The sequence below is a fragment of the Chrysemys picta genome, chromosome 13, assembly GCF_011386835.1.
Source record: "Chrysemys picta bellii isolate R12L10 chromosome 13, ASM1138683v2, whole genome shotgun sequence".
Classification (NCBI taxonomy): Eukaryota; Metazoa; Chordata; order Testudines; family Emydidae; genus Chrysemys; species Chrysemys picta.
Window position 1 is genome coordinate 42,565,393 of NC_088803.1, and position 10,996 is coordinate 42,576,388.

A 10,996-nucleotide genomic window follows, 5' to 3' on the forward strand; every position below is an offset into this window, starting at 1 on the left:
AAAGAAGAAATTAAAAGTCCACAAAGCAGAGTTAGGGCCAAATCCTCATCTGGTACAAATAAATGTAACTCTGCTGGAATATATCAATTAATACCATTTGAGGATCTGGCCTTCAGAATTTAAGCAACAAGAGATGAAGCACAATACATTGCAAGACTCAGAAGGTCTGATTTGGTTTCACTTACAGCAATTGTATATAGGTGTGGCTCACTTGGCTTTTGTGAGGTTACTCTTGGCCTTCACTAGTATAAATGAGAGAAGAGGAAAACAAACCCAAGGCAAAGATTTTTTTCAAGAAATGCCATCTCTTAGTGAGTCACTCCCCATTACTTTAAATATATATCTACACAGAGATGTCTGGTAAACTGCAGTTCTCACAAAAATTAACTGTCCTTAACTTCTCCAGCAAAAGCTCAAATAAAGATGCAGTAAAGATACACATCTCCTGCTCCGTAACACATCCACAAACCCTCTCCCACTGACAAAGGAGGACCTTTATCCAGGGTTGCAGATACCCCCCCCCCCCCCCAGGCATTTGCTTATGCTTTCCAGTGGCTAATGACAATATTCACTTCCCACTCTCAGGGATTCCATCCTCTCCTCTTAAATATGAACCCTGGACCAAATCTCCCTGTGATGTTTCACCCGATATTCTTTATGAAAATATACTTATGATGTACTTTATGCAAGATGGGTCTTGTAAGATATCATTGGAAAGGTTATAATTTACTGAATGCGATTATCCAATTTGTATGCCTGTATCCTTTCTGTATCTGAAGTTAGGAATATTGACTATGTATCTGGATTTCAACTATGCTACTTTGGGTGACCCCCACTGCTAACACTTCAGGTACAACAATGGAAAAGCCAGACAGGGCTGATGGCCCATCAGCAAGAACAATGGACTGTGAAAAGGCTTGGCCTTCCTGCAGTCACTCCATACTGCCACTGACTCATGGACCCTGTGATATTACAGAGTCAGATGGTCTTGTCACCTGATACTAAGCATTACCTGCGACTTCTTGTAACTTTCCACTGTAAGGGTCTGGGGGTCAAGTTTGGGAAACAAAGGATTCCCACCTTATGTAAATCCTATTTAAGGGTGGGGATGAAGGCAAATTGGACTCCTCATCTCCAAGGCCTATCTGCCCAAGAAAAAAAGACTGCTAAAGCCACCTGAAGGGAAGGCAAGGGGGAAGTTCAGACTGAGACAGGGATCCAGTCTGAAAAGGAATATAACTGGAACTCTGAACCACAGAAACTTTGCAACCTGCCTAAAATTAAATTTAGGGTGAGAATTTATATTTTGTAACCTGTTTCTTACATATATTGAGCTTAGCTTGCGTATTTGGCTTTATTTGGTCAGTAATCTGCTTTGTTCTGTCTGTTATCTCTTATATTCACTTAAAATCCACCTTTGGTAGTTAATAAATTTATTTCTTGTTTATAATAAAACTCAGTTTATGCAATTTCTAACTGGGGGGGCAAGAAGTGTGCATATCTCTCTTCACATTGAGGAAGAGGGTGGATTTTTATGAGCTTGCACTGTGCAGATTTTTCTATACAGCGCAAGACAATATTATTTTGGATTATCTCCCTAAAAGAGGTGTGCACATGAGTGCTGGGGGAGGCCTCTCACACAGAGCTGACTTCAGTCTGTGTCTGCAGCGGGGTGTGGCCCTACCTGTGAGTGTGTGTTGCAAGAGGCCAGAGAGCCTAATTCAGCAAAGCAGGGAGAGGGAGCCCAGGCTGATTGAGCTGGGGCATCCCAGAAGGGGGGTCCAAATTGTCATACTCCCACTGAGGACAAGGACATTGATCCACCTCCAACTAATTGGTCCTCAATCACAAGCACATCCATGCCTTACTACATGACATTTCATTCTACCCACAGATACACTACATGTGGGATAGAGAACTTGTCTGAGACTCCTCCCCATATATAACCCAAAGCAGTTCAATAGGCAAGCCCAAATCCTAGGGCTAGCCCTACGTTTATATTTGCTTGTATTTCCTTATGGAGAAGTTTTGTGGATATTTAAATAAGAGGGAAATTTAGTACAGTCTTTTACAGTATTTAAACATGTCGTCATGATGGTGACACACCAAACAAATCTGCCAACCGAAGAGATAAAGAGCCTGTTTAGTTAAAGGCATTTTTTCTTACATTTTCACATTCACATATATTCCTGCATTTACATGTAGTTATGATGATTCTATACACAACTGTTTTTTTCTGCACCAGTGTGGCAATTGCGTGCACAACATTCAGTGCTTATTTTAACAAGCAAGCATTCATATAAATCTCAGGTCTCTGTCAATTTGTAGCTGGCTCAGATGCCATCATGTCTGCTTTAAAAAGTATACAAGAGCAAGACTTGTGCTAAACTTAAAACATCTCTCTCAAATTACATTCCTTCTATAGTCCTCACCACTTTTATTTAGGGTGAATGAGCCCCAACCCTAGAGCTATACTCAACATAAATCAAATCCATCACATTAATGTCAATGGGAGTTATTTATGCCCATAGAGAGAAGAATACCCCTTCAGAGGTCTTCTCATGCACAGAGAAATCTTAAATTATTATTTTTAATGCTTTGATTGAATGACACATCTCATTTGTGTCATCAGAACCCTTTCCTCTTGCCTCTTCTTTCAAACTTTACGAATCTGTCAATATTTGCTTTAGGAAGAGTCACGTGGAAAGCAGTGTGGCTTTGGGAGTATATGTGGGTTTTCTGACCAAGTACAATGCTTCAGCAATGTCACAAGGGAAAACAGCTTCTTGCTGTGAAAATAACACAACACAAAAATGTCTCCTGTTACAGGTATTATTTTGGCATGGGCCATAATTCTGCTACTGGCTGGGGTTATGAGCAAAATGGCGACACTTCCATTCTTCACTGAGTTGATTCAGAAAAAGATTTGCTTTTTCATAAAAAGAGTGGACAATATGGTCCCTTGGTTAGAGGATGAGGAGGAGAATGGCAGTCAGGCTCTGACAATGACTTGCTGCTTGACATTAGACAACTCATTCAATCTGTGTTTGTCTTCTCATCTGAAGAAAGGGGATGAACCCACCTAAAAATGTTGAGGCCCTTTCTTGCTCATTCAGTGCTACTGGTAGTTCTTGTAGCTCCTGACACAGTGTTCAGGGAATGCAAGGAGCTATGTTATTGGTACAGAAAAAATAAGTTCCTTATGCTCTTTCCAACCTGCCTACTATGTATCTAGCCAAGGGCATAATTTAACTTTAAACAGGTATTTGTACAGATTACTACAGGCCTAATCTGTTCCTGCATTGTATGGGGTTATTGGAGGGAAAGAGGTTTGCTTTGAGTCATTCTGCCCCAAACCAGTGAAATAGCTCGAAGAGCCAGATTTAAACATTAGCATTAGCATTACTGAAGGTGCAGATAGGTGCTGTGGCAAAGTTCCTCCTCTACCTTGGTGGGTCCTGCGCTTATTGGCGGATTTGCTCACCTCAGTGATCTTCCCCTCTGGTGGAACCCACAGTCTGGGTCAACTCTTCCTGTGTCTGATCAGGAGTTGGGAGGTTTGGGGGGAACCCAGGCCCACCCTCTACTCTGGGTTCCAGCCCAGGGCCCTGTGGATTGCAGCTGTCTATAGTGCCTCCTGTAACAGCTGCATGACAGCTACAACTCCCTGGGCTACTTCCCCATGGCCTCCTCCAAATACCTTCTTTAGCCTCACCACGGGACCTTCCTCCTGGTGTCTGATAATGCTTGAATTCCTCAGTCCTCCAGCAGCACACCCTCTCAGCTCCTTGCGCCTCTTGTTCCCAGCTCCTCACACACACACCTCACTGACTAACTGGGAGGCTTTTAACTAGTTCCAGCCAGCCTTTGATTGGCTTCAGGTGTCCCAATCAATGTAGCTATCTCCACTGCCTTCTAGAAGGATCTTAATTGGCCCCAGGTGTCTTGATTAACCTGGAGCAACTGCCATTTGGTTACCATGGTACCAAGGATTTGTTTAACCTGGGGCTAACATACCTGTTCCTCACTACTGTAGCCATCTGGCCTTGCCCCATCACAGTGCCTAGTAGGATTTAAGTGCCTGCGCAGGTTAGCACTTAATTCCCATTAATATCACGCTCACTCAATGCTAGCACTGTTCCAGTTCAAACTCTCTTCCTCATGCGTCTTCATACATTTGGCCTACTACATGGAATATTGCTCCAAACTAAATATAATTATATAATAGATCTAATAAACTAATATAATTAATATTTGCCTTCCCCATCACATGTACGTGGTATCTTTATAGCAATGATGCTTAGTGATCCAAGAGTACAGTCAGCACTTTCTTCTACTTTGTGAAATCTAGGCAGTCCCGGTTCCTTTGTGCAAACCCCAACTAGCTGTTGGCATCCAGGTTCTTCTATCCAGCCTTGAAAGCGAATCATATTAGCTGCCACTCTGTGAAAATCCTAGTGACAGTACTAGTTTCATTCTCTCAGATAAGAAAAATGTGACCCTGATGGATATAGTCCACTTCCTCCATACAAACAGGGTAGGGTAGCTCTTCTATCGAGACCAAAACACGAGGTTTAGTTATACATTATCCATGATTTTTAAACATAAACAGCTTTTGTTTCACAGTCTCTCATGAAAGAGAATAGACATAATGAAATAAATCAGTATGGCAGCAGAGCGGCCTTCCGTTAAAACCTTTTATTTGCATCATTGTGATATGAATCTCTATCTCTTTGCTCTGATAAATATTTCACTCTCACCCTCCCTCCTGCTCTCGTTTCCATTAGCACTATCCCAAATCCCTCACATTGTATTACAGGCTTGTTTTATTTATAATTAAGCAGTGGTGCAGACATATATATTGTTGCATTTGATAAATATTCTCAACTCCCTCAGTAAGTTGGGGATTCTAAATAGAGTGCATTAAGGTTAATTACCTAATAATTTACATCACAAAATGCATCCGCAGACACTTTGATTTTCACTAATTGTGGCATTGAACAAAGTAAACAAGAGTTTGCTCATATTCCAGTAGCGTGAATCTGTCAAAAGGAAGCTTTATAGGAATTTGTGATGTCCTTTCTTCGTCCTTGAGTGCAGTTGCACATGAACAGGCTTCTGCAGGGCATGCGCTAGAGTACTGGAATCTCACCATATTGGTTTTATAATGATTTTTTTTCTTAATACAATTCAGATGTCAAATATAGACCAACCAAATGTTATTGCATTTTAGTATATCAAAAATGTTATGCTACAAAAGCAATACTAATAAGGTTTGATGATAATTCCCGGGATCTCAGATCTAAGTGGAAGGACATACAACAAAGGAGCTGAATGGAAAGCATTCTGAATGGCAGGATCTTGCTTACTGTTCTGTTAATCTGAGACATCATAACAGAGCATGAGACACATCTCCAGCTAGTGTAAATCATTGTAGCTCCATTGACTTCATCAAAATGTTCAATACACTAAATGTTACAAGAGAAATGCTTAATGCTGGTAATATATATGCGTCACTCAACTGGTAACTCCACTCATCGTAGTTTGGTTTATATAACTAATTCTTTCTATCAAATAGAGGCTGAGGAGCCCAAACCTGCAGCCTTTGCTTCCATGAGTCCCAGTGAAGGCAAAGTAATTTACTCAGAGGGCCAAAGGATTCAGGTCAAGCCCTAAGGATTCAGTGCACTAGCAATCACATTGGTCTGAATTTTCCAAGGAAAGCAAAATGGGTGTGGCTTTTGCACCTGCAAAAGCATTAATTTGTAGGCACAAACATGCATTTGCACATGCACCCTGGATAACTGCACACACAACGCCTTTTTTTTTTTTTTTTACATCTATGTCTTGCATGGACAAATGCCTGTTTGATGGCACAACAGGTGTGTATGCAACTACAAAGGTGCACCCACTGCTTTTTTCCTTTAACATCCCATCCCTTAATGTAGATGGGTCATATGTCTAGTAATCAGTCACTGGGAGATATGCTATTGACTTCAGTGGGGCCAGGATTTCATTTTTAGTTTCTAAGTCCAGCTCTGACACTGTCTTGTTGTGTGATCTTGGTGGAGGCATTTATCTTTTCATTGCCTCAGATTTCATATCTGTTAAAATGTGGCTGATTCTTACATTACCGACATATCAGGAAAGTTGTGAGGATTAAGCAAGCAATTGTTGTGAAACGCTTTGATGGACAGTGATAAAAAAAAATTGTGCTATTAGGCTGAGATTTCTCAGATGCCTAAGGGATTTGGGTACCTGATTCCCTTTTAAATGGTATACAGTATTAAAAAGACATAGAAATTATAACTCATTTGCAACTGGAACTAAGAGCAGAATTAAGAAAAATCTTAAGTCCCTTTTATAGTTTTGCTTCTGTGTGTAAAAAAATCCCATATTACAGTTTTCTCAATGTTCATATAAGCACAAAGGAATTTTTCGCCAGGAAATTATACATTGTTTGTTTTGAGACGCAATTAGGAAAAAAAATTATGGGTTATAGAGGAAATGGCTCTGAAAATCCAGAATGTCAGCTCTTTGTTTCTTTGGATGTCAAACTCAGAATGCACCATAATCATTAACTGTTAAAACCATTAGATTACTGTACAGCTTAAAAAAACCACCAAGTAAAATGGAATAGAAGATGAGAGTAGAGAAAAAGGTGAAAGTATTAATATATATGCCATTAGATATGGAGAACACCACAACTGTTCCCTCTACTACAGAAAGAGTATTTTTCCACTGGCCAAGCTTTATCATAACGGAAACGAGATGATTTCAGGTAGGCTTCAATGGAATACTATGATAGGAGCCCACCCAAAACCACGCCCCATGGGCACAGCAGCAACTCACCAGCCAGTACCCAGGCACTTTTGAAAATCCCACTGTCTCTCAACTTCTTTAAGCGCTTAAATACCTTTAAATATCTAACCCAACGTGACTCATTGAAGGCCACAAGACAGTGAAGGTCACAAGAGAGTGTAAAGTAGGTCTCCAGACTACAACTGGGCAAAGTTTTTTCAACCAACATTTTTTTGGCAAAAAAAGCAGATTATTTTTCAGAAGGAAAAAAAAACTTTTTAAAAATTCTGAAAAAATCAAAACATTTTGCAAACAAAACATTTCAATGTTTCCATTCAAAATTGTACTTTGTTTTGACATTTCTTTTAATAATAATATTTTTTTAAAAAAATCTTTAAAAGTGCTTGAAATCACAATGAAATGTTTTGTGTTGGGTTTAAGAAAATGTTTCCTTCAACTCAAAATCATTTTTTTCAACTTTTTGATTTGCTGAAAATTTGCTGAAGAATATTTTCAGGATGACACAAAATTAAATTTTGATTAACTTTTTTTTAATTACCAGTGAACCAAAAAAGCTGTTCAATCAGGGCTGTTCCTGATTCCTATACCATATCCTCTTTACCATATGGCTGCCATTTAAACAATCTCAGTATATATTAACTGTCTTACATATAAATTAAACAACCTTATTTCAAAGACACAGATTGCATTCAGGCCCTGACATAAAGCCTCAAGACCCCTCTATGAGTTACAAATGGAAAAATATTAATCTTTCCTCATTGGATAAGTGGGGACTTTAAGTTTACCCTCTAGATATGGTATTATCAAATACATGCTAGAGATATAGAGAATACATTACATTAAAGGAAAACTCTTTGTACCAAGGAAGCCACTATAATCTAAAAACTAGGAAATTTAGTTGTACTGAATATGGAACTGTTTTACAATAAAGTTAATAAATATATTAATGTATAAATTATTTTATAACCAAGGATGATGGTTGAAGCAAAGATTATGAGTTAAACAGATACACTTGTTTAGAGAGAGGGAGTGAAATTGATATGTTGAATAAACACGGAAAGATGAAATTAAAATCATCCCCAAACCATGTAGGCTTTTCTTTAACTATGTATGTATGCCTGTTCTTCTCTTATACCCATATGATTAGCATTGAAAAAGAGAGATCTTTGTAGAAGAATTTATTTCCACCTCTATGAAGGCCTTTTGTTCACTTCTTTATTTAAACATATTGGATCGGATTCTCAGCAGGTATACATTGATTAACTGACCCATTAAGCCAGCATTCAAGGAAGTAGCAATTCACAGGTTCTGTTCTGCCTGGTATCATTTTTTGGAATACTACTGTTCATGACAGACTTCCTGCTGCTTCTTTACTTAACTTCTCTACTGAATGGCACAGTAAATAATTCATCTATATCAGAGGTGGGCAAACTACCATCCTGCCCGGCCCCTGAGCGCCTGCCCTGGGAGGCTAGCCACCGGCCCCTCACCTGCTGTCTCCCCTCCCCCGCAGCCTCAGATCGCTCACTCCGCCGCCAGTTCAATGCTGTGGGCAGTGGGGCTGTGAGCTCCTGGGGCAGTGCAGCTGCAGAGCCTGGCCTGACCCGGTGCTCTGAGCTGCGAGGTGGTGGCATCGGCGGCATGGTCCGGCTCCAGCAGGGCAGCACCACTGTAGCACCGCCAGCCACCAGTGATCCAGACAGCGCAGTAAGGGGGCACGGAGCAGGGGGAGTTGGATAGAGGTCAGGGGAGTTTGGGGTGGTGGTCGGGGGCAAGGGTGTGGATAGGGGTCCAGAGGGGAACAGGGGGTTGAATGGGAGCAGAAGTCCGGGGGGATCAGTCAGAAAGGAGGGAGGGTTGGATGGGGCAGCAGGGGACAGTCAGGGGCAAGGTTCCGGGGGCAGTCAGGGGACAGGGAGAAGGGGTGGTTGGATGAGGCAGGGGTCCCGGGGGGGGCTGTCAGGGATGAAAGGAGGGGTTGGATGGGGTGGCGGGGTCCAGGGGTGGTCAGGGAACAGGGAGCGAGGGTGTATGGATGGGGCAGGAGTCCCAGGGGGACCGTCAGGGAACAGGGTGAGTTGGATGGGACAGCAGTCCCGGGGAGGGGGGCAGATAGGAGGTGGGGGTTGGACCACGACCCCCTCCCCTAACCGGACCTCCATACAATTTATGAAACCCGATGCAGCCCTCAGGCCAAAAAGTTTGCCCGCCCCTGATCTATATTGATATGTATCTATAGATGACGTGAGTTTCCCAACATTGATCACAGACACAATACATAGGAGTGATGTATATTATTTACAGACTCCTGTGAACATACTACATTAGTTTTTGGAGTAACTGTGGGCTATCTATATTGGAAACAATGGTAACCCACTGACTGTGCACTACTTACTACCCATGCCACGCTATCTCCAACAGAAATATTCAATAATTCATGTCACCATGGTAAATATCTATACCTTATCCTTCAGAAAGTTGATATTCGGGCTTCACCATTTGACTACTATTATTTTTGATTTAGATCTTCTCTGGCATTTTCCAAAATAGTTTTTCTTTACTAAATTCACTGCTTTATATTCCCTCTATGTATATTCTTAATTCTCCTTGGAGGAAAATCACCCTTCCACAGATTGCTGCATCTGCCTTGTACTAGCACTTAAATTCCTTTTAATCCTTTCCTCTGTATAGGGATGAATTTCACTCAGTTACCAGATGTTTTATAGCTAACTTTTTGTAACATTGACTATAATAACAGTCTGACAATCCATTAAAATACAAGAAGTTAAGGGAAATGTAGGTTATTATTCTCTAGGGTTAGATAAAACAATTCACACATTTTTGACAAACCTACAGATTTGAAATCAGTTATTTGAGGTGTAAATTGAAAGTGAAAGCATTAATTGCATTGAAGAATTCCTCTCCAGCTTCCCAGAGTTCTTTGACAATGGTATATAGGACATAGGAGTGAAAGATCTACCCTGCACCAGGTATTTCACCCTGTGTCTAAACGAAAGATAAAAACACAGGCACCTGCTTGTAAAAGGATGCTACAACCAGAGATGAGTGAACAGTCTTTTCTTTTTCCCATGAGAAAATTTTTCATTCCAGGTTCATTTTGAAATTTTTCATGAAAAAATTTGAATGAAAATTTTTCACTTTCACAGCAAATTTAAAAGAAACCATGAAACAGTAATTTTAGTTTCATTTTTTGTTTGTTTCAACTTTAATAAAAAAATTTGATTTCATTACAATTTTTGAAATCTAAAAAAATTAGTTTTGCCTTCAAATTTTGGATTTTTGCAGGGGACAGGGGTACCTCCTGTCTATCCCTGTTTTACTTTTTCTGGGGGGGGGGAGAATATAAATGAGTAAAATAAAATGGGAAAACCCCACTTTTTCAGACTTTTTTACCTCCTGAAAAAGTTGGGGGAAAAGAAAAAATCTTCATATACTTTCCAGTTAAAAAAAGTAGAGAAGGCTGTAAATCATCAAGAAAGTGTTTTCCCCCTACTTTATCAGACTTCCCCCCCCCCAACTTTTTCCAAAATGTTGAGAAGAGAAAGTGTATTTTTCACATTTCTCAACTTTCCCAAACCACCTTCTTCCAGTAGAAAAAGGGAGGTAAAGTGAAAAAAGGAGAAAATAAGCGGGAACAAACCCAGAACAAAAAATTGAAAACGAGATTTAGAAATAAAAGAAAATAATTTGAAACGAAACAAAAAAAGTTATTTCATTTCAAAATTTTCTGTTGAATAATTGAAAATTTTCATTTAAAATGACATTTCAATCAAAATGACATTTTTTGTCAAACCCTCATTTTTCAGTAGAAAAAAAATCAGCCAGCTGTAGTCACTACTCACTTCCCCCTAGAAGCAAGAGTAGAAAATGTGAGGACTTGTGTCCTCTGAGTCATGAGATGTCCCTTCCTTGGACAATGGTGCTTCATGCTAACCTTACAGTTCAATCTCTCCCATAGTAAGTTAGTGGAAAAGCTGGTTATAGCATTCGTGAGTGGGTGCCGGGCATTTCTGAGTTCTCATACCAGCTCTGATATTAATTTTTTGTGGCTAAACTTACCACTTAACCTTTTGTATCTCATTTTTCTCCATCTTTAAAATGGAGATAGTGCTTATGTAGCTACTTCCTTCAGAGGGGTGTTATGAATAAGAAT